General features: G+C 39.0%; 1 protein-coding gene across 1 annotated transcript in view; it reads left to right on the top strand.

Moving 5' to 3' along the window:
- Positions 1-23,050, top strand: part of PRKD1 (protein kinase D1) — a 1,412,470-nt gene that overhangs the window by 560,853 nt on the left and 828,567 nt on the right. The window lies entirely within an intron of this gene.

The raw sequence follows: 23,050 nt of genomic DNA, 5'->3' as shown, positions 1-23,050 counted from the left end.
CAGGGACGTGCTGTTTGGTGAAACATTAAATTAGATGAAGGATATAAACCTAAATCAATGAAACTTCCTAAATTTGATTAATTTAATAAATGAGGTAATATAAGTTATTGCTGTTTTTTATACTTAATTTAATTGATAACATTTGAAGAAGTTAAATATGACATTAAATCCATCCATTCACAACCTCTTTTCCCATTTTTGCTCATGGGTTCGGAGTGTCGCTTCAACAGTGACAATCATCTAGAGGCAAGGTTTACACCACTGAGTCACTAGCCCTGCCCAGGTAATTCTTCCACATCAGACACTTGCATGAACATTCACACCTATGGCCAGTTTAGAGTGTCCAATCCACCTACTGCATGTCTTTTGAATGTGGGAAGAAACCGGAGCACCCAGAGGAAACTCACACAAACACAGGGTAAACATGCAGACTCTGCACAGAAGGCAACCCCACCAAGAATCAAACTGGGGAACCACCTCTGTGCCATTGTGACATTAAATATTTCTTATAAATGGTAGAAAGTATGAAATTTTATAATGCTGTCTGAACTAATTCACACTTGCCATAATGGGTATACATTGTTTTTCTTTTATTAATATCTTATTACCTCAGTATGCAACTATTTGTCACACAAGTCTTTTGTGTTTTTGTGTGTGTGTGTGTGTGTGTGTGTGTGTGTGTGTGTGTGTGTGTGTGTGTGTGTGTGTGTATATATATATATATATATATATCTATATATATATATCTATATATATATATATATATATATATATATAAATGTGTTTGTAAATATATACATATGTATACCTGTATATATATATATATATATATATAAGAAAAACAAAACCGAATAAGACTAGGAAGAAATAAACTTATACTACTGAAAACTTCCGAACTGTTAAAAACAAAAACTGAATTCCAATGAATAGACGCTGAGCCAGAACTGTTATTTGCTGAGCGCTTTCGTTCGCTTTATTGGTAACAATCGAACTTCATCAGAGCAAAATGTAATGCATTTGCAATACTCTGCAAGCTTTAAATAGTCTAAATGGTGTAAAAAATACTTCACTATGATTGGTAGATATTCTACACCAATGCAGTAGTATTTGGACTAATGAGAGACACTGCTATAAAACAAAAGGTTTTATCTGCTAACATCCTGCCACTAGGTGGCGTGCTTTAAGTTTTAGTTGTACCACTTTAATGCACATTTAATGTTGAGATTCTCATTGAGCCCTGGTGGGGTATCTGCTTCAAGGAGGAGTTGCCATCTTAATTCCTTCAGCTCCAGTAGTGTGTTGCAATCTCCAAAAAACTGCTGGACCTGTTCTACCACTAGAAATTTAAAACAGGTGAAGCCATTGCAGCTGGTGGCATGTCTGCTTAATGCATTGTAACTGTCATTATGCCTGATGGCTGCAAGGTGTTCCTTCACCCTGTCTGAGAGCTTTCTAATTGTTTTCCCAATGTAGAAGGAAAAACACTGGTTGCAGTAGGCTGCATAGACTACAAAAGTTGAGCGGCAGTCGTGCTGGGCTTTGAACTGCACCATGATGTTGCAGTGTTGAAAAGTGTAGGATGTGCCTGAGTGTATGAAAGGGCAGACTACACAATGCTTGCAAGGTCCCATACCTTTGGGGTTTTGTGGGTTAGCAGGCTCATGGGGGTCTGCACCATTCCTGAGTATGGGGGTCTCTTTCCTTTCAAAGGTTTGTTTAAGAGTTCTGGTCTTCTTGTATGAGAAGACAGGCTCATTACCCACTATCTGATGGGTGTTGTGGTCCGCTCTTATTAAGTTCCAGTTTTTGCCAATGATATCCCTAATGGGTTGCATATCTCGGCTGATGGGGATGGGGAAACTACAATTTCTGTTATTGGGTTCAGTAGTTCTGGTGGTCACCTGGGGGGTGAAGCCATGATTAAGGATGGGTGGGTGTCTGTCTGATCTGTGGGAGGCCACTTCTTGAAACACATCCTCTACTAGTTGTTTGGGGTAATGTCGGCGGATGAACATTTCTGAAAGGAATTGGCTTTCCTTGAGGAAGGTATCATCGTCAGAGATGATCCTGGAGAGGCGGATGTACTGCCCTTTGAGCACATTCTTCTTCATAAAGAAGGGGTGCTGACTATTGAAATCCAGGAAGTTGTTCCTGTAAGTGTTCTTCCGGTACACATTGGAGGTAAGGCTGCCAGTGCTGGGGTCAATGGTTAACTGAGTATCAAGGAAGGAGATGTGGTACTAGGGGAGCGGGAGTTGCAACTCACCAGCACACTTTTCAATTTAACTAACAGAAATCTCTCAGAGGCCCATGTGAGCTTATTAAACAAGGGCTTCTCCTTTTTGCCATCACAAAGAGCACAGATCACTGATGTTCTGCTGAATCTCAGGCTTTATCTCAGAAAACGAAATCTGAAAGTGCTTCTGAGTAACACAGAGGACACAGACTCAGAATCCTCCGACGTTCCTGATACACTCGCAGCCCCCAGAAAAAAGAGTCTATTCACCCCAGCCCTCAACAACACACTTTCAGCCTTCCAAAGAGTGTGTGAGCAAGATCTCAGAGGGCTTCTTAATGAGTCCCACTCCCATAAATGGTACAATCTCTCACCAGCGGAACTGGACGCCATGCGGGACTTAAGCCAGGATCACAATCTGCGTATCATGAAAGCGGATAAAGGAACGGGTCTTGTACTTATGGAGCAGGAAACCTATGTACAGAAACTTAACAATTTGCTACTTAACCAGGACTTTTACAAGGCTGTGACCTTGAATGAAGTGAACAAAAGCTTCACTACCATTGATAAGCTGCTCAAAACCCTGGAATGCAAGCAACATATCACCCTTGAGGAATTTGTTTTTCTGTCTGTGCACAACCCCAGCCTAGGAAGAGCATTTGGCATCCCCAAAGTACACAAGGACCCCACCGACCCCCCATTCAGGCTCATTGTCTCTAACTATAAAACCAAGACAGAGACAATATCGGAATACCTGGACTTCATTTTCAACCCGCTAGTTCAGGCAACGGATTTTTACATCAAGGACTCCTGGGACTTTTTAAACATTTTGCATGAGAGCAATATTGATTTTTCAAAATGCATGTTAGTAACGCTAGACGTAGTAGCATTATACTCCAACATCCCCCACAGGGACGGTTTGGAAGCGTTAGAACTGTTTCTTAACAAGCATGCTAAATACAATGTTTTTGAAACTGAAATGCTTATAGCTTTAACCACAGTGGTTCTGAAAAACAACTTTTTCTGCTTCAATGGAGCCATCTACCTACAGACCAAAGGGGTGGCGATGGGGTCCAAAATGGCCCCCTCTTTTGCCAACCTAGTCCTCAGCACATGGGAGAAGGAGACCTTGACACATATACAAGGCTTCCACAAAGCCCACTTATACCGTCGTTTTATTGACGATATTTTTTTCGTGTGGGAGGGTGACAACACCGAGCTGGACACCTTCCTTATGACTCTCACAAACAGCATCCCATACCTAGACTTTGTAGTCTCAGGACGAGGGACCCACATCTCCTTCCTTGATACTCAGTTAACCATTGACCCCAGCACTGGCAGCCTTACCTCCAATGTGTACCGGAAGAACACTTACAGGAACAACTTCCTGGATTTCAATAGTCAGCACCCCTTCTTTATGAAGAAGAATGTGCTCAAAGGGCAGTGCATCCGCCTCTCCAGGATCATCTCTGACGATGATACCTTCCTCAAGGAAAGCCAATTCCTTTCAGAAATGTTCATCCGCCGACATTACCCCAAACAACTAGTAGAGGATGTGTTTCAAGAAGTGGCCTCCCACAGATCAGACAGACACCCACCCATCCTTACTCATGGCTTCACCCCCCAGGTGACCACCAGAACTACTGAACCCAATAACAGAAATTGTAGTTTCCCCATCCCCATCAGCCGAGCCGAGATATGCAACCCATTAGGGATATCATTGGCAAAAACTGGAACATAATAAGAGCGGACCACAACACCCATCAGATAGTGGGTAATGAGCCTGTCTTCTCATACAAGAAGACCAGAACTCTTAAACAAACCTTTGAAAGGAAAGAGACCCCCATACTCAGGAATGGTGCAGACCCCCATGAGCCTGCTAACCCACAAAACCCCAAAGGTATGGGACCTTGCAAGCATTGTGTAGTCTGCCCTTTCATACACTCAGGCACATCCTATACTTTTCAACACTGCAACATCACGGTGCAGTTCAAAGCCCAGCACGACTGCCACTCAACTTTTATAGTCTATGCAGCCTACTACAACCAGTGTTTTTCCTTCTACATTGGGAAAACAATTAGAAAGCTCTCAGACAGGGTGAAGGAACACCTTGCAGCCATCAGGCATAATGACAGTTACAATGCATTAAGCAGACATGCCACCAGCTGCAATGGCTTCACCTGTTTTAAATTTCTAGTGGTAGAACAGGTCCAGCAGTTTTTTGGAGATTGCAACACACTACTGGAGCTGAAGGAATTAAGATGGCAACTCCTCCTTGAAGCAGATACCCCACCAGGGCTCAATGAGAATCTCAACATTAAATGTGCATTAAAGTGGTACAACTAAAAAGTTAAAGCACGCCACCTAGTGGCAGGATGTTAGCAGATAAAACCTTTTGTTTTATAGCAGTGTCTCTCATTAGTCCAAATACTACTGCATTGGCGTAGAATATCTACCAATCATAGTGAAGTATTTTTACACCATTTAGACTATTTAAAGCTTGCAGAGTATTGCAAATGCATTACATTTTGCTCTGATGAAGTTCGATTGTTACCAATAAAGCGAACGAAAGCGCTCAGCAAATAACAGTTCTGGCTCAGCGTCTATTCATTGGAATTCTGTTTTTGTTTTTAACAGTTCGGAAGTTTTCAGTAGTATATATATATATATATATATATATATATATATATATATATATATATATATATATATATATATATATATATATATATATATATATATATATATATATATATATATATAGATATATATATATATATATATATATATATATATATATATATATGTATAGACATATATCTGGAGCTGGGCATCAGTGAATTGAATTGAACTGGCATCGTGGTCACTTTAGATGTGATGAACACGTCATACAATTTCAGAAGTAAATCCCAAAACAGAAATGGTACTGCATTTGTAACTAAGAGGTCTGCAGAAACTGTCTTTTTTAGGCAGAGTTTCCCTGCTGGGCATTCCAACATAGCAAACTCAAACTCCAATTTGGACAACATCACGGTGGCACTGCTCATTGCTAGGAGATTAAGAAAAAAGATGCCTGAACATGTTGCCCTTCTGCAACTTGAACATTTTCATATTTGTGTAGTTACTGAGACATGGTTTCATTGCAATGGCAGTGCTCACTCTATACCAGGGTTTATTCCTATAATTCTTTCAGATCCTTTGGTAACTAGTGGGAGTATCTATGTTTGTCAGAAACACTGTCACCTGACATCACATTACCCATGAGCCTAACTTGGAGCTCCTGTTGATCCAAATCACCAGTAACAAAACAAACTTACTTCATTGATAGATACAGATCCCCATCAATGTCCCCAAAAGATCATGGAAATTAAAATCATTCAGAGGTTAACTAGCCAATCAAATACTTTCTTGCTAGGGGATTTTAATTATCCATGCATTAATTGACACACCTCCAAAAATATATATGCTCAGTAATTCTTGGACTTTAATGATGCCAATGTGCAAGAGTAAATTGTAAGACTGACCACCAGAGGCTGTAATATTCTTGACCTATTTCTTACTAACCCAGCCCCTGCCTATTTCACCCTGCATCTCCTTATCCCTAGTTAAATCTGACCACAGGTCAACCATCATCACTGACAAGCGTAGGTGGTACCAGTCCATAACTAAATAAGGCAATCTTTTGGGACTTCACCAGGGTAAACTTACTTCAGCCTGTTGAAGACATATGCAAAATTTCAAAAAATTCCCTGCATCTGGATCTGAGAGTACCACTACAATCATCTCTGGCTTAGACACGTCAGGTCCTGTGTGCTCTAAATACAATGGTAAATTCAAGAACAAGTCTCTCTCATGGAACTCCTGTATTATTAAACTGTGTAACAAAACAAGAAAAATTATGAATAGTTGTGAGAAATATCCAACCCCTTATCTCAGGACCACATTCACACATGCTGTCAAGGAACGTAATAGTAAAGCAAAGTATGATGTCAAGTTCACTGCAGATTCTATCTTCCCTTACGTCCGGAGTTTAAAGAATGATGTCTGACAAAACACTTGCTCATCTAAAGTGATATTGCAAATTCTTATCCCAACGTTAAAGCCAGCATATTAGCAGATAAGATTAGTGCTAGTTTTACCCCATTTTCCCCAGATTGTTGCCCCTAGTATCCCTGAAATCACATTGGAACAAGTCTTAAGTTCCCTGTGAAAGACTAAAAATATTACTTCTGTGGGGCCAGACAACATACCAGGCTGCATTTCCATCAATGGCAAGTGTGCACTATTTGAGCCTCTAAATAAACTGCTCACCCTCAGCCTCAGGGTTTGTTCATGATGCCTGTAGAAAAGCCACTGTCACTTTCTTACACAAGGATGGCCCTTCTATAGATTCAGGTGATAATAGGCCAATCAGCCTCACCAGCATTATATGCCAAGCCATGAATTCAATAATTTCAGAATAAGTAATCCACACTTAGGCAGTCTAACTGACCTTGACCCAAATTAGTTTGGTGTTGACAATGGCTGGTCCTGACTCCTGTACTTAGTAAGGATCTTTGAAAAATGTTACAAAAGCTGTGGGCAGTGGTTACTCAGTGCATTTTCCGTATCTCAATCTGCCTCAATCTGGGATTTTGATGGCTCCCTATTGAAATTTTGGCACTCAGAATGCTGAGTGTCAACAAGATGAACAAAAAAATACCAAAAACCCAGAGAAAACAAATTTCTCTGTTCTCCTTAAAACGTCCACCACATGAACTTGTATATGTCAACTCCAAGATTGACATACCTTGGAGAAAAGGGAATATTCCAGGAAATTGAATCTCAGACTTAATATATGCAAGTCCATTCATTTGGCTATTCAGTATTGTTAATTTGGGACTTGTTCTAGCAAGTCCTGACATTTCAAATAGCTACTGCTTTTAACACTAATCTCTCTTGCTGGCATTGTTAAAACATCTAGACATATAGAAATAGAATGTTTCTGTAATGCAATGTTGTATGTAATTGTTAAAACAGGGACGTGCTGTTTGGTGAAACTTTAAATTAGATGCAGGATATAAACCTAAATCAATGAAACTTCCTAAATTTGATTAATTTAATAAATGAGGTAATATAGGTCATTGCTGTTTTTTATACTTAATTTAATTGATAACATTTCAAGAAGTTAAATATGACATTAAATCCATCCATTCACAACCTCTTTTCCCATTTCTGCTCATGGGTTCGGAGTGTCGCTTCAACAGTGACAATCATCTAGAGGCAAGGTTTACACCACCGAGTCACTAGCCCTGCCCAGGTAATTCTTCCAAATCAGACACTTGCATGAACAGTTACACCTATAGCCAATTTAGAGTGTCCAATCCACCTACTGCATGTCTTCTGAATGTGGGAAGAAACCGGAGCACCCAGAGGAAACCCACACAAATACAGGGTAGACATGCAGACTCTGCACAGAAGGCACCCCCACCAAGAATCAAACTGGAGAACCACCTCTGTGCCATTGTGACATTAAATGTTTCTTATAAATGGTAGAAAGTATGAACTTTTATAATGCTCTCTGAACTAATTCACTCTTGCCATAATGGGTATTCATTGTTTTTCTTTTATTAATATCTTATTACCTCAGTATGCAACTATTTGTCACACAAGTGTGTTGTGTTTTTGTGTGTGTGTGTGTGTGTGTGTGTTGTGTGTGTGTGTGTATACATATATATATATATATATATATATATATATATATATATATATATAGATATATACATATATAGATATATATATATATATATATATATATATAAATGTGTGTGTAAATATATACATATGTATGTATATACAAAACTGGAGCTGGGCATCAGTGAATTTAATTGAACTGGCATCGTGGTCACTTTAGATGTGATGAACACGTCATACAATTTCAGAAGTAAATCCCAAAACAGAAATGGTACTGCATTTGTAACTAAGAGGTCTGCAGAAACTGTCTTTTTTAGGCAGCGTTTCCCTGCTGGGCATTCCAACATAGCAAACTCAAACTCCAATTTGGACAACATCACGGTGGCACTGCTCATTGCTAGGAGATTAAGAAAAAAGATGCCTGAACATGTTGCCCTTCTGCAACTTGAACATTTTCATATTTGTGTAGTTACTGAGACATGGTTTCATTGCAATGGCAGTGCTCTCTCTACACCAGGGTTTATTCCTATAATTCTTTCAGGTCCTTTGGCAACTGGTGGGAGTATCTATGTTTGTCAGAAACACTGTCACCTGACATCACATTACCCATGAGCCTAACTTGGAGCTCCTGTTGATCCAAATCACCAGTAACAAAACAAACTTACTTCATTGATAGATACAGATCCCCATCAATGTCCCCAAAAGATCATATAAATTAAAATCATTCAGAGGTTAAATAGCCAATCAAATACTTTCTTGCTAGGGGATTTTCATTACCCATGCATTAATTGGCACACCTCCAAAAATAGATATGCTCAGTAATTCTTGAACTTTAATGATGCCAATGTGCAAGAGTAAATTGTAAGACTGACCACCAGAGGCTGTAATATTCTTGACCTATTTCTTACTAACCCATCCCCTGCCTATTTCACCCTGCATCTCCTTATCCCTAGTTAAATCTGACCACAGGTCAGCCATCATCTCTGACAAGCGTAGGTGGTACCAGTCCATAACTAAATAAGGCAATCTTTTGGGACTTTACCAGGGTAAACTTACTTCAGCCTGTTGAAGACGTATGCAAAATTTCAAAAAATTCCCTGCATCTGGATCTGAGAGTACCACTACAATCATCTCTGGCTTAGACAAGTCAGGACCTGTGTGCTCTAAATATAATGGTAAATTCAAGAACAAGTCTCACTCATGGAACTCCTCTATTATTAAACTGTGTAACAAAACAAGAACAATGATGAATAGTTGTGAGAAATATCCAACCCCTTATCTCAGGACCACATTCACACATGCTGTCAAGGAACGTAATAGTAAAGCAAAGTACGATGTCAAGTTCACTGCAGATTCCATCTTCTCTTATGTCCGGAGTTTAAAGAATGATGTCCGACAAAACACTTAACTCATCTAAAGTGATATTGCAAATTCTTATCCCAACGTTATAGCCAGCATATTAGCAGATAAGATTAGTGCTAGTTTTACACCATCTCTCCAGATTGTTGCCCCTAGTATCCTTGAAATCACCTTGGAGCAAGTCTTAAGTTCCCTGTGAAAGACTAAAAATATTACTTCTGTGGGACCAGACAACATACCAGGCTGCATTTCCATCAATAGCAAGTGTGCACTGTTTGAGCCTCTAAATAAACTGCTCACCCTCAGCCTCAGGGTTTGTTCATGATGCCTGTAGAAAAGCCACTGTCACTTTCTTACGCAAGGATGGCCATTTTATAGATTCAGGTGATAATAGGCCAATCAGCCTCACCAGCATTATATGCCAAGCCATGAATTCTATAATTTCAGAATTAGTAATCCACACATAGGCAGTCTAACTGACCTTGACCCAAATTAGTTTGGTGTTGACAATGGTTGGTCCTGTCTCCTGTACTTAGTAAGGGTCTTTGAAAAATGTTACAGAAGCTGTGGGCAGTGGTTAATCAGTGCATTTTCCGTATCTCAGTCTGCCTCAATCTGGGATTTTGATGGCTCCCTATTGAAATTTTGGCACTCAGAATGCTGAGTGTCAACAAGATGAACAAAAAAATACCAAAAACCCTGAGAAAACAAATCTTGCTGTTCTCCTTAAAACATCCAACCCATGAACTTGTATATGTCAACTGCAAGGTTGACACATCTTGGAGAAAAGGGAATATTCCAGGAAATTGAATCTCAGACTTAGTATATGCAAATCCATTCATTTGGCCATTCAGTATTGTTAATTTAGGACTTGTTCTAGCAAGTCCTGACATTTCAAATAGCTACTGCTTTTAACACTAATCTTGCTTGCTGGCATTGTTAAAACATCTAGACAGTCTTAATGTAAACTTCTCCGTTATCTGCTGGATTGCATATTGGCTAACAAAAAGATCCCAGGCTGTGAAAACTGCTGGTATCCTGTCTAAATGTAAAATTGTAGCTATTGGGTACCAAGGGATCAGTGCATGGCCCACTCCTGTTAGGATTTACTTTGCAGATATCCAGCCCAATATTCCAGAAGTGGGGGTGACAGTCTTCTGATGACTACAAACTGAACACCGTTATCTGCTCATCCACTGATACTAAACAGCTTCAGCAAGGGCTGGACTATGCATGGTGTACTGAAAGTGGACTCCAGTTAAGTGCAAAAACGTGCAGCCTGGTAATATTTTGTAAAAAACCTGTTCCCACCTCATATGTTTTAGATGGTACTCCTCTTCAAACATGCACAGTCATAAGAGGCAATTCTTTCTCATTCAGTCACCATGTTTCCATCATAGTCAGTAAATCCTTCATCTGGTCCAGTTAATGTCCAAGGGAATGTCTTCAAGATCCAAAGAAGTCATCCTGCTACTGTAGTCAACCCTTTATAGACCCATCACTGAATACAATGCTCCTTTTGGTATGTATACTTTGAAGCATATTTACTCAATAAGAAAGTTTCCAAATATGCCTTAAGAAGGAAATCAAAGGCCATAAATCAATCAACTATGCAGATTATCGCGACTCTCACTATACTCAGTATCCTACAGGCTGCAACAATGTGTGACCTGTGCCTTGCTTTTCGAGCCATAAAACACCAATTCTTATTTGACAACTTCTTTTTTTGCAAAACAAGTGTTCTACAAACATAAACACTAGTGGCCTAAATTCACCAACCAATAGAAAACACTTGCAAATTTCCAGCAGGTCTGTCATGTACAGGCCTGATTGCTTTGAGAGCTAAGCACTATTAAGGTGTACATGGATAGATAATGTATGGTCCTAGTGGTCACTTCCCTAGTATTGTTCCTATGTCCCTATATAATGAAGTACAGTGTAGTTAGTGAACACTTAATATCTGCTCATCTGTGAGGTCTGCCCATTAACATTTTGTAACTCAGGTATCTCCTCCAGCAACAGAGGCAGAAGAGAGTGAAGACAGTAGTTCTATGTGAAATTGCAGCATCTTCACAAAACCAGTACGTATACTGGATGTACTGGGAAAGTAGCTGACAGAGGTGAGTAGAGCCTTCTCTTGCATAAAGTGACTAAATTTGGATTCTCTGAGGAAGGCAGTCGAATGAGCAAATGTTTGGACACCAAAACCACTGGTGAAGTTAAAATCGGTAGGAATATTTAGGCAACAATATCAACAAGAGGTAAACAGCAAGGGTGTCTGCAATACCAGATTATTTTTGACATCTATATCAAACTTGTATCACAGTGGGTCAGAAAATGGAATTTATTCACAGGATCAACAATGGAGAGATAGAATATGACATTTGCATATATTAGGAATATTCTGTTGCACTCGAGAAAACACAACACACTTTCTTAGAAAACTGGTATCTCAATTTAATGTGTCAGTGTGTTACAAGAAAAATATTGGCAAGTCACAGTTTGTGAGCTTGTTCACTTCTGTCTCTCAAGAACAAACATCCAGTCTGATGCAATAGGAAAGGCAATAGATGCTATATCTGGTTGTACAGATGTTGGTGCAACTAAACACTAGAAGTCTGGAAGCTAAAGTTACCAGAAGAGGGCATGCATGAATAGTATATATGCTTGCTACCACTAAAATGGCTTATATTATTTCCTTGCTCTTTAATGGACATTGTTTGTTAATAAGAATTTTGAGTGTAACATTCGTAGAATTATTTGGATGATGGGCAAAGGCAGGCTAGCTAAAATAAAGGAATACGTTCAGTCTAAGATGGAGAATTGAGGACATCTAATATTTAGTAATACAAGACAGCACCTGAGCACCAGATGTCTCTGTTGACATTAAGTGCAGTCCAATGGAATGAGATATGGTTGGGCTTTTTAAAAGCTAGTGAATTCTGAGTGCACACTATAGCATGCAAACTGACAAGGAAGGAGTCCAGATGGAGAGATGATAAAATCAGCAAAAGGACAGAAGTACTGGTAGAATTAAATTCATCCTCAAGTCTTGGTGAGTACCTTCTCGAGATGAACCCAGTTTTTCACAAAATTTCACCAAGATGACACCAACATATAGACTGTATTTTATGTAGCATATGTCTAGCTGGGTGCAGAAGTCTCAAGATAAAAAAAGTGCCCAATCCTGGTAGGTGCACTACACCAGGACTGGAAAAAAATAACTGTGTAGAATCCTCAAGACATGGAAATATTCCTACAGTGGGGCTAGGCCAAGTCCAGGAGGAAGATGACCCCCCCCCTTTTGTAGAAGGAAGTAGAGTCCACAAAAAAAAGAGCCATACAGATGACAGAGTGGACTATTGAGGATAAGAAAGAAACTATGTATTTACTGTTATGCAAGAACCCCAGAATTTTCAGACAACAGAAGTACAAAAAAGATTAAGAGAGAAATTAGAGGAAAGAAAAATACTTCCACATGAAAAACTGTCAGTAGCTTCAAATAAAAAATTGCATTCATTAATACAACAGATGCATGAAAAACACTATATAGACCAAGAACCCTTGTGTTGTTTGGAAAAAGAAGTGACTAAGTGCGAAAATTCAAAGAACAAAATTTAGAGACTTTTGAAAGTATAAAAAAGAAATATGGATATGAGAAAGAAAGAGAGATTCGATATTTTTCCAATATTTATGAAAGGAGAAAGCCAAATTAATCACCTCAAAAAAGGCAGCCCCATATTCAAAGAGAGACACAGGCAAAGGCATCCAGATATGGAAAATTTTACAATAAAAACTAAGATCACAAAGAGGGAATTTAGAACAGAAGATTAGTCAAGAAGAAGTTAAAAAAATAGAAGCTGAAGTAATGGAATGTTTGTGGTGATGATTCAGTGTAGAAAGACTAACACAGGTTATATCACACCATGACGGAACAACTAGTCCCCAAAATAAGGAGAAACAAGAGGAGCAGGAGACATCTGAAGAAGAAATATGGACATGGGAAAGAAAAAGAGATTTAATATGGTGCAATATTTATGAAAGGAGAAAGCAAAACTAATCAGTGCAAAAAGAGCAGCACCAAAATATTTGAAGAGAAATACAGGGAAAGACATCCAGATATGGAACATTTTACAATACAAAAAATAAGAAAACAAAGAGGAAAAGTAGAAAAGAGGATTAGTAATGGAGAAGTTAAAGCAATAGAAACTGAGGTTATGGAGTACCTGCAAAGTGAAGGATATAGTGAAGAAAATTTAACTCAGATAGCAACGCGACAGGATAGAGCAATGGACTCCCAAATTAAGGAGAAACCAGTAGAGCATGAAGCATCTAAACAGTTGACATATGAAGATACTTTGGAGCATCCCATAGGCAACCAGTACAAGTTGGAGCTATGCTGCAACGGAAAGAACATAAAACCATGGCAACTCTGACACGGTCAATGTTGTGCAGTGATAGGCCAGTGAGTTCCCATATGAAAGAGCAATGGATAACACAGGGTGAAACTGAAGAGAAAGTAGCACAGGAAGATGCTGTGGAACTTTCTATAGAATGCCCGCAGGAAATGTAGAACAAAGAATGTGCAATCAGTTTAGAAGAAAATGATCTAAGAGAAGTGTTGCTTGATTTAATAGAGATGGATAGACATATTAAGATCAATGAAAGAAGTAGACTGCAGAAGGTCAATACAACCCAAAAAGAAGTTTGATAAAACAAATGAACACACTAATTAGAAGTGTCCATAGAGATGTATGCGTTATAACAGAAGTAAATAGGATACATTGCTATGCAGCCAAATTAATAACAGATAAAGTCATACCACAAGAAAACTGGGTAGTAAAGGAAAGGACTGGGAGAAATTGAATGCCATCATGGAAGTATCGAATAGAGAAACCTATAAACCAGTTAAGAGAAGACTTGTCACTGTTAGAAGAGTATAGAATAGGGAACAGATAGAAATGCTCAGAAAGATAGACATGATAAAAGCAATGTGCAGTATTATAACCAATCAGGAGTTAGTGTGCACTATCACAAATAATAAACTAAAAATATCTGCACAGGTAGAAAAACTTAGAAAATACACAGATAAATATAAAGGAAAAGTACAATATGACCAATTTATTGATGCCCCAAAAATTTAATAGAGGATTGGGAAACAAGACCACCAAAAAAAGAAGAAGTAGATAAATTTTGGAGAAATATTTGTGAAGATCCTGTGAAACATAACAAAGATGCTAAATGGGTAGAAGAAGGAAAGAAAGAACACGAAGTTCAAATGTACAGGATATGAAATGGGATGAAGCACCGACCAGAAAGACTGAAACAAAGTTAAGATAAGCCTCTAACTGGAAAACCCCAGGTCCAGATGCAGTACCTTACGTCTGGCTAAAAGTATTAACATCTTTGCATAAAGATTTAGCCATGAATAAGAACTATTTATATGCGTACCCCAAACAGACACCAGCCTGGCTAACAACAGGAAAGACAATGCTCCTACTTAAGAGTGAACTGCAAGCTACCCTAAAAACTGTAGACCAATATCTTGCCTTCTGACAATGTATAAACTATATACTGCAATTTTAGAAGAACATGCAATTATGGCAATAGAACAAAAAGGTAATAAAAAATGTCATATTGAACAAAGCATCATTTGTTGTTAAATAAAGTCAAAGTGGATAACGATAAAATGGGGAAGAATCTAAGTATGGTATGGTTAGACTACAAAAACATATTTGACAGTATCCCACATTCATGGATAAAAGAGTCCTAAAAATGTATAAGAAACACCCTACACTAATAAATTACATCACAGTGACCATGAAACAATGGCAAACCACTTTGCAATTAAGCCATGATAAAAGACACATTATTATTCCAGGGATAAAAATCCAAAGGGGGGATATTCCAGGGTGACTCTGTCACTGCTGCTCTTTTGCCTTACCCTTAACCTATTATGCTGTCTGCTTAACAGATGAGGTTATGGCTATAATTTGTTGTTCAGAAAGCAGCATAGTGTAAAGACTTCTCATCTTCTCTTTGTAGATGATTTAAAACCATGTAGATAATCAGATGAGAAACTGAAAGCACAACTGCAAGTAGTCAAAACTTTTTCAGATGATACAAGGATATCATTGGGTCTTGATAAATGTGCAAAAGCAACCTTTAAAGCAGGAGAGTTGCAGCATAAAGAAAACATCAGTTTGGGACAGGAATGTGATATAAAAGAACTTGAGCAAGAGGGAGTGTATAAATATTTGGGGATTAATGAAGGAGCAGCAATAAATAATGAACAAATGAGAATAAAACATATTAAGGAATATTTTAGAAGACTTAAATTAATCCTGAAAACAAAAAAAACAGCATTGACATCTAGGAACAAAATTCAAGCTATAAACCAATTTCCTCTTCCTGTCCTAATTTACAGTTTTGGAATGATTGACTGGCCCCAAATGGTGTTGGATAGATTAGACAGAAAAACGAGAAGGATGCTTCATGCTCATCAAATGATTTATAAAAATCAGTGCATACCAAAATTATATATTCCCCATTATGAAGGAGGTATGGGCCTCCTTGAAATTGATTACATGTGTAGATCTGCAATCATGGGACTGCATACATATCTGCTGACCTCACAAGACCCAAACATAGTGAAGGTTTTGAAATTCGAGGAGAATAAATCAAAGATGTCTTCCCTGCTTAGTAGAGCAGAAGCATATTGGCATCAAGTGTGAATGGAAATCAACCAAAAGTAGATACAAATCAGGCAGCAACTGAATGTGCCAAAAAAAGAAAGAAAGAATATAAGGTGAAGGATCAGATGAGAAGGCAATACATGTGGAAAGTGCATAAATATAGTTACTAGTATAGAAACCTCCTGCAATAACCTCATGTCGATCGGGATCAAATGCAGGAATGGTTAAGGAGAAGCAAATTCAAACCAAAGGTCGAAGGGTTAATACTGGGAGCCCAAGATAGTGAACTATGTGCACGTTGGCTTGCAAAGTCCATTGAACATGTGGGAGAAACAGACAAATGTAGGTTTTGTGAAACAAAATTGGAAACAGTTGCACACCTTTCTGTTAGTTGTGACATACTAATGGTAGAAGGACTATATATTGAAATCCATAATAATGTGGCAAGACTGTTGCATTGGGGATTGTGCAAACATTATAACATTGAAGTAGCTAAACAACACTGGAAACCTGAGCCACAAAGCATCATAGAAAATGATGAAGTCTACATCACATGGGATCATCCATTACCAGTAGTTTTAAAGATAGGTGCGAGAAAACCAGATATAATGGTCCATGAAAAGAAGACAGAAGTAGCATTGGTCATTGAAATCGCTACACCCAGTGACTACAGTGTCTTGTGTACAGAGAGACACAAAGTTATCAGGATTTGTAGGCAGAAATGAGAGCAAAGTGAAAGAAAGATACTTAGACAGTTCCAGTAGTAGTAGGAGCAATGGGTCTTATAAAAATGAATCTACAGTTGTATTTAGATATGTTACTGATGCATGTAACGCCATACAAATTGCAAAAGGAGTCATTACTGGGCACATTGCAGATGCTGTGAAGAGCACTTCTGGCTAACATCAAAGACTGGAACAATACTAATTTCATGAACTTTAATCATCCTTTGACTTAGGAATTGGTTCCATTCCCGTCATAGTATTAGAAACCCAAAAGACATAGAGAAATTAAAAAAGAAAGGAACCCTAAATAACCCCCAAGAATCTCTATTAGATACGTCCTGGCACACTTAAAATTATCAGACAACTACCTTTTGCTGTCTTTGCCTTCTTTCTTATTAGCATTTTTGAATCCCCAGATTCATAAAGGGATGAACAAAGACCATTTCAACTATGGAAGTATTTTGGAGATGATAGCTGGTATTAACTCTTAGGTGCAGAAGGAATAACAAACTTTATAGGCTTCTGGAACCTCTTTACATGTTGATTGCACATAATGTTTCAGAAACATTCAGATTTCATCCTTTTTCAAGCTGAGCTCTCGTGAGGATTAGAGTCTATGCAAATGCCTGTATTGATAATGGATTTCTTTGGATTGTCTGAAGGACCTCCCTCCCCCCAAAAAAAATTACTTTGAGATATTCTACAATAAGAGGTATTTCTGATGATTTGGTTGAGGTTACATGCAGAGAATGGGCTAAGATATTTTTGGAGCACTTTATACCCAAACTAAAGGGCACAGCACTAGCAGATATACATTTTGATTGGAATCCAGTTGAAAGTTATTCTGGAAGAAAGACACTCTTTGCATTTTTCCTCTCTCCATAGTATCTAGCCAGATTGTACCCTGGTGTACCTTACTACACTATATGTGGGAGGTGAAGTTAAGTGGAAATATATAAAAGATACTTTAGCATTAGCACTAAAACCAATCCCACAAAGAGTTGGTATATGGTTATGACCTGATCATCATCTACTACTGTCATGGCATGACATGATTTAAAGCTGCACTGCTTTATAAAATCAATCAAAAAGACATTCACTAAGAGTAGACATAAGTGACCTGTGTACACTCCTGGCCTAATTTAATGGCTAAGTCACATGAATCACAAACAAAAAGCCTTGTAATTCATAGCTGTAAAAAGTCTCATCTGATACGCTTTACATGTGAGTTTTCAAATAGACTGATATCTTATGAGGCTTGAAGGAATTATATATAATAATGAGGGCTGCCATGTGAGGAGCTTTGCAGATCCTACACCAGTTTCTCAACATCATGCTGCAGCAAGTGAAGTAACATATGTGGTTCTCAAAAATTATAATGTAGAGAACCATCACTATTCATGCATTATTTGATGATGCCTATTTCTCTGAGGTCTTAGGAACCCCTGATTTCAGTTAAATTACCAATGCCCCTGTTGGTCCACAAGGTTTCAGATGCATCAGTCTTAACTATCAGGTGGTGTACATTGCACAGGGTGTCAACTAAAATGCATTTGTGGACAACACAGGAAGTTCCCATGATTGTCATATTAGGCATATGTCTGGCCTGTACCTACGTTTTGCATAGGATAACTTTCCACAAGGTCATCTGCTTAGTAATTGTATATGTAGGTGTGTGCAGAGCCAACTATATATATTTATATTTCAATCAGTTAGCAGGCTATACATAATGGTGTCACTGTTGTGTATTGGAGGCAGTGTGTTTTTCACCTGCCAAAATGCATTGGGAGGGAAAACAGTATTCACCTGAAACCTGCACCTAGATATTCATAGTGTGTGCTGTATAACATGCTTGACAGGAAACAGCTTTAGAGCTTTAGCAGGAGAAAACCACTCCAGCAAAGCCTAATATACATGTTGGAGCAACCAATGAGGTATAAGCTGCCAGTCAGAGAATTAACATGTGGCAGCAGGACCCACATTAAGGCTAAGGTGGGTGCAATACATCAGGGCAATGGTAAAGAGGTGGCATCTGATGTACAAAACTGACAGCGACAGATAACACATAATGGGGTCACTGTCAATTCTAGGCTACAATACAGTGCGTGGACAGGCCACAACATGCATCAGAAATTACATTACATTACCAACTCACATTAAAGGGTGGGCAAGGAGTAGTCATTGCAAGATACATAGGGGATGGGACACACTGACAGGTGACAGCAATATTAACATATGGGCAAGGTCATGGAAGGTGGATGTCATAACCATGTATTCTAGAAGAAAGTTGTGGGGAGTCAAGGATCACATCCTTCAGTGGTGGGGTGCGAATACGCATCCTGATGTGCCTTCTGTAGGGAGTCATCAGATGTAAAGTGCCTGTGTCCTGTCCAATGTCCTCATTTAAGAGTGCTGCTCCATCTGCCTACCTGCCTTCTTATTGTCAAGCAACATCATATCTGTTACCTTTCTATCCACTGCAATGATGTTCTGTGACAATCATTCTCACAGTTGCATCTGAAAAAGTTTGTCTGCTTGCTGCTTTATCTTTGGTCTGGACACATATGCCATGACAGTGTAGAGCCTGCAGTAACACCTCGGCCTTATGGTTGGTGAACTTTTCTAGTCGTTGACTCTTCTGTGGGTCCATGACTAGTAAGGTACAACTGTGATTAACATCTGTTGGTCAGCATGTGTACATGGCTGACTGTGGATGTCTCATATCACTGTATGCTCCCTTTACTGCTCCCTTCACAAACACATACCTACCTGTCACCTGTTTTAATGTGCCACCCCTCCCATTCCTATTCATACTGCAACTAGGGGTTGCAATTCCTTCCTGCACTAGCCCATTTATTGGGGTCATTATGCCCTGTGTAGCAGCATGTCCTGCCCTCTTTGCTTGGTGACACTAGAGTGCCACTAGCCAAAGCCAGGCTTCACATTGTTGACATACCCACATACCACTGACCCTCTATGTCCCTTTAGCTGATGACCTTTATGGGAGTTCAGTACTGTGCAGTGCATGGTTATATTACTAGGTGCCTAGTCTTTCCTTAGTGAGCTTATATTGTCTGTTTCAAAATTGAGTATGCTTATGTGTCCTAATTCCATGCTAACTCATATTAGCACTGTGCCTGGGAAAATGGCTATGCCATTTTTATCTAGATAACTCAGAGTTCATAACATGGCATTTATGTTAATGATGGGATATATCACTGCTGTCTTTGGTACACTACCACAACACATTGCACTATCAATGTAGGCTGTAGTATTTTGCACATCACTGCTTACCCTGGAGCTGTGTAGTGCACACTCATGTATGGTATTTATAAAACTCTCAGCACACTGAGAAGCTCCACTGCACAACTGTTTTGCAGCACCTTGCGGATGCACTGTGACACATCACATGATGTCCAAATGTGCATGAATGCAAGTGCATGAGTCTACCATTTTGCTCCTCTGGTGAACCTATTTTTATGGCTGTGGCTGCTTCAGATACTGGGAACAGCAGGGGATCCAGCATGTTGCCTGAGGCGGGGATAGATTGTCTTTGTCTTCCTCCATACATCCTTGCATGAGAGCTTGTTTAGCCATTGCTATATTCTTTTATGCAGGGCTCATGTCTTGCATGAGCTTATTCAGTGCAGCTATCACTATAGCAACCTCCAGAGATGTCACACCTACTTGTTTTGCCAGTGAGAATAAAAGGTTAGGAACAGACAGCTTTATAGTTTTATTGGAAGTATATATCTATCTGCATAAATAAATTAACTATATATATATATATATATATATATATATATATATATATATTTATATATATATATATAGAGAGAGAGATTTTCTTATATTTTTCAGTTACATTACTGTATTAAATTCTTCCTAATTTGATCTGCAGATGCAGATGAGTAGAGGGAGACAACAGAAGGCTGCCTCAAGAGCAAGAACTACCTGTTTGGGTGGTGTGGTGCATATGCAGTGTGCTCTACAACACTGTACAGCTTTCATAATGCATGAAGCAGATGTGCACAAATGTTACTTTTCTCTTGATTTTGCAGGTCCTGCTATAGTGGCAGCAGGGGAGAGGCAGCAGTCAACTTAGCATGTGCTGAGCGACACATCTGTTTCTGGAAAATCACTGGGCAGCAGGCCTACATCTCAGCGGAAAAAAAAGGATGTCATACTGCTTAAGGTGATCTGTAGGCTCACTGGTGAGCTTTAAGCTCACTACTCAGGGAAGGAGGGAGCAGAGGCTTCTCTTCAAGTAAAGACCCAGACAGTTTCTGTACAGTAGCTTGGCCACCTGGTTTCATCTGCATAATCTGGTAACATCTGAGTTGTGGCAGCTCTAAGCCCACCTTACTACTGTGGACTGCCTAATGGCATGGATGGTAAATTCATGCTACCCATTGGTCAAGATCATCGGGCTGCTTGAGGCATAGCCTAATCAAGATGTCATCCATGAAACTACAATATCTTATTTTTATTCCAGTCCTTTGCACCAACATTTGTCCCCATTGTGTCATTAAATGTCCAGAAACAGTTCTCCCCACATTTTGTGTCAGTACTACACTTTTCAGTGTCTGCATTTTTCATTTCCTTGTGTGTCCATACACCCTTACTTCACTTCTTTCTATATCCCTCTCCTGTGATTCCTGACTACCACCCCATTTTCCATTATCCTCTGATATGAAAAATGTTAGCCTTTCTACAAACAAATGCCCTTATCCCCCCACCCTCATTTACACTGTACAGATCCCTTTGTATGTTTTCTTCTGTTTTCTGTTCCACACTTTTTTACTTTATCTCCCTCTTTTCCTCTCTGTTTATATTTACTATTTATATCCCTCTTTAAATTTTGACCAACATGTGTCCATTGTTTTAAGAAAATCATTCTGTATTGTACAGCTTAGAAATAAAGAAATTGTATCTAGATATAGGGATGTCTTTGCCCCCCTTTAGTCACCCCTCATTAGGCCAGTCATTGAATATAATGCCCCTTTTGGCATGTATCTTTCCAGACAGATGCAGCAATTAGAATGCCCAAAGAGATACCTTAGTAGGAAACTACAAGGTCTAAACAACATGTCCTACATCGACTGACTCAAAGCCCTCTCGCTGTAGTCTGTAACCTACAGACTGCTAACAGGTGACCTGTGTCTGGCATAGAAGGCATCTCCAACTTAATACTGGTGAATTTACTGTACATCAGCAAGTCAAATGGCATCAGAACTACTTAGCCTAGGGATCTAAATCTCCTCTCAAAATCAACAGTACAGCGGAAGAGGCAGGGGTATCTTACAGAGGATACCACTGCTCTGGAACAGACTCTCTATCCATATAAAACAAAGTTCATCCCTGTCCATATTCAAGCTCATTTTGGATCTACAGCTAGGAAACAGAAGATTTATCCCAGGACTGTCTCCTGCACTACTAATGGACAGAAGCAGCTCCTAAATGCTTTACCTTATGCATGAGTTTCCTCACGCTATCTATGGTATGATACCAGTTATTCTTTTTAGGGGTAATATAAAACTACTGAGCATGGGATGGGTAAGGCCAATCTATAACCAAATGGTATCTGTTAATTTAAGCACAAAAAGGGAAACTGGCTTAAAATGGCCTGCAAGGACAATTATCCCAGAAGTTAACCATGAAGCAATAAACCTATATGATGATCTGGCCTGGCAGTTTGCTATTCTGATCCTCCTGTGCGTGTGGCGGCTGGGATGGTTGTTACTGTGGGTGTGTGTATGTATAGCCTCATGCATTCTCAGCACACTTTATTTGATATTAAGAACTCCAGTTATATGCACTTTGATAGCACGACTCCTCCACTAAAACTACCTACCACCACATGTCCCATGAATGTAGCTACAGTAATTTCCTATGCACTGGGTTTGATAGTATAATGCTGCTATCCAGGGACTAATCAATGTATAAACTGCATCAGACCATGTTGTTCTGCTGGATCTTTGAAATGTAGTGCTGTGCAGTGCTGTGCATAGAGCTTGTCTTTGAATCTCATTCAGTGCCACAACAGGTAGATAGGAGGTGGTGTACAAACCAGTTACAGGGCCCTTTATTATGCACAGCATGTCTATCAAATTATTGAATGTAGAACGTGAAAATGATACTGAGACTGACACCCTGTTTGTCCATTTCAAATCCAACTTTAATTTTCTCACAGTGCTCTGTGTCATTTGTATTCGGTTCTTGCTGTTACATTTTCTGAAATAAACAACGTGAAATAATTAATGATTGATTAAAATACATTTCTACTAGTCATTGATTAATTTTAATTGTGGATGTAACTGTTCAATGATTCCTTCACTGTGCCAGTATGGGAATCTAGTAAA

The sequence above is a fragment of the Protopterus annectens genome, chromosome 6.part0 (assembly GCF_019279795.1).
Source record: "Protopterus annectens isolate FY-2018-M chromosome 6.part0, PAN1.0, whole genome shotgun sequence".
Classification (NCBI taxonomy): domain Eukaryota; kingdom Metazoa; phylum Chordata; order Ceratodontiformes; family Protopteridae; genus Protopterus; species Protopterus annectens.
The sequence above is the reverse complement of the archived record's forward strand: the minus strand, read 5'-3'. Positions and strand labels throughout refer to the sequence as shown.